At 43.1% G+C, this 2,814-nt stretch overlaps 1 non-coding gene across 1 annotated transcript; it reads left to right on the forward strand.

Moving 5' to 3' along the window:
- Positions 1-1,705: 1,705 nt before the first annotated feature.
- trnas-gcu (transfer RNA serine (anticodon GCU)) lies at positions 1,706-1,787 on the forward strand. The gene has a single exon. It is a non-coding gene; the product is annotated as a tRNA-Ser (tRNA).
- Positions 1,788-2,814: the final 1,027 nt, after the last annotated feature.

Here is a 2,814-nt window from a genome sequence, read left to right on the forward strand (position 1 = left end):
TACATTCTTAACTCCACCCAAGAAATCCACCAAGAAGACTCTGTCCTTTTGTATTGTTAACCCTCTGTACTTCTCTGCAGCACGCCATTGAAGATAAAATATGCTCAGACCAAAATTCAATTCAATAAAATATTCAAACGGTCCTATGTAATTTATTTTTTATTATTGCAACTTTTTTATTATTTGCAACAAACTGCGTAACATGAAACCAGATCAACATCTATTTTCCCGGAATTTAACGCAGTGCACATGGGAAACATTTTCCATCTACTGAAAAATCACCTTCGGCTCTTTCTCCACACATGTCTCTACACGTTTTAAATACTTGCAGTATGTTTGTTGATCAAGGAGTCATGATACAGAAAAGGTCGTTTCTCAATCCACAAACACGGGTATCTTCGCATAAACTTGGCTTTGCTCAATATCACCTTTTATCCGTACCCCTCAACACGACAACAAATTGAAGCTGCTCCATGTGATGCTCAAACGTAAAACTTCAGCACAGCATAGCCCACTATACTGGAACAGAGATAACGTGCACTGTTCACCTGCAGCACAGGAGCAACACATTAATGCTTACCTCCACATTCCTGGTTTTACCTTAACGTTTGGGAAACCGAATTTCTCTGATTCCATGGCTAGTAACGGGGATTGTACGATCATCTTCACCAGTGGTTCTGACCCCGAGTGAGGAAAGTGGTGAGCTACTCATTGCAAAGATGGGTAGATTGTTGAAATATACAATTTCGACATTTGCCTTCACTATGAGCACTTTATTTTGTTTTTCATCTGTAGAAATCTTAAACTCTTCATCTTGAACAGACGCAATGACAGATTTCCATTGTGTCTCTGGCATCAAATTCCAAAGTGTAAACCCCCTCTGAATTCTTCCACCGCAGTCCGCTGTGTGGGAAGTGTTCCTGTTGTGGGAAATGCACTTCCCCGTGTGTCAACTGCTGGTCCCAGCATGCGCTCTGGCACTGCACTCATTTTCCTTCTGACACTTGCTCACTGTGTTGCTGTGATCATACAGTGTCTTGGTGTCGCATGGCCCAGGAAATTGATGCAGATCAAGGTTTTTGCATTGTTGAGTTCAATTGTCAGTTTAGCCTTATTTAGGACTTTGAAATTGTCTGTCCTGTACACAAGTGCATGTCAAACATATCTGAATGGAAGAAAGGTGTTCCGAATAATGACATTGAGCACTATGCACTCTACTCCAGTCTGGCAAACAATTCCTCACAGGCAATTTAATAGACAATAGACAATAGGTGCAGGAGTAGGCAATTCTGCCCTTCGAACCAGCACCAGACATTCATTATGATCATGGCTGATCATCCTCAATCAGTATCCTGTTCCTGCCTTATCCACATAACCCTTGATTCCACTATCCTTAAGAGCTCTATCCAACTCTTTCTTGAAAGAACACCTCCTGCTGTCTCGGGTTCTTCATTCCATTGACTTCAAATCTTCACAGAATTCAACAGACCTTGTTACATAGTCATTTCTTCATTTTTGTTCAGACCACTGTGAGCAGAGTGTCACAGTGGGAATGCGCTTGCCCCACAACTCTGAGGTCAGACCATAGTCTTGGAACCGTACTGTGCTATTTATGATTTCACCAAAACAAGGGAGAAATATCTGCTGCGCTGCAGAATTGATGCAATTCACTTATTCATAAGGTTATAGGCACTCAGGCGTATGTGACGAGGTGGCCGAGAGGTTAAGGCGGTGGACTGCTAATCTATTGTGTTCTGCACGCGTGGGTTCGAGTCCCACTCTCGTCGGTGCTATCAGTGGTTTTCAATGTTGCTATTTTTGGATGATCACAACTGTCTTCCTGAAGTTGGAACTGCAATGTCAGTTTGTATGCATCGACGCTATTATAACATCTCAAAGAATAATTTGGTCCTGTTGCCTAAACTGCATTGAAATGTAGATTGCATTGGGATATTGTAAAGGAACGCGACTTTCTTTTACAAGTCAAGCTGCTGTGACCTTTTATCGTATGAAAGAGATCCAGGAAAACCAAATAACAAGCTATGTGAAGGGCATGTTATGCAGTGGGATTCTAAATGAGTATTTTGTCAAATGAAATCTGGAGCAGGTTAGAACATAGAACATAGAAGAATACAACGCAGTACAGGCCCTTCGGCCCTCGATGTTGCGCCGATCCAAGCCCACCTAACCTACACTAGCCCACTATCCTCCATATGCCTATCCAATGCCCGCTTAAATGCCCATAATGAGGGAGAGTCCACCACTGCTACTGGCAGGGCATTCCATGAACTCACGACTCGCTGAGTAAAGAAACTACCCCTGACATCTGTCCTATACCTACCACCCCTTAATTTAAAGCTATGCCCCCTTGTAATAGCTGACTCCATACGTGGAAAAAGATTCTCACTGTCGACCCTATCTAAACCCCTAATCATCTTATACACCTCTATCAAGTCACCCCTAAACCTTCTTTTCTCCAATGAAAACAACCCCAAGTGCCTCAGCCTTTCCTCATACGATCTTTCTACCATACCAGGCAACATCCTGGTAAACCTCTTCTGCACCCGTTCCAGTGCCTCCACATCCTTCCTATAGTATGGCGACCAAAACTGCACACAATACTCCAGATGTGGCCGCACCAGAGTCTTGTACAACTGCAACATTACCTCAGTACTCCGGAACTCAATTCCTCTACCAATAAAAGCCAGTACGCCATATGCCTTCTTCACAGCACTATTTACCTGGGTGGCAACTTTCAAAGATTTGTGTACATGGACACCAAGATCCCTCTGCTCATCCACACTACCAAGTATC

This window comes from Chiloscyllium plagiosum, unplaced genomic scaffold (genome assembly GCF_037043375.1).
Source record: "Chiloscyllium plagiosum isolate Xiang-an unplaced genomic scaffold, Cpla_swu_hap1 HiC_scaffold_45, whole genome shotgun sequence".
Taxonomy (NCBI): Eukaryota; Metazoa; Chordata; class Chondrichthyes; order Orectolobiformes; family Hemiscylliidae; genus Chiloscyllium; species Chiloscyllium plagiosum.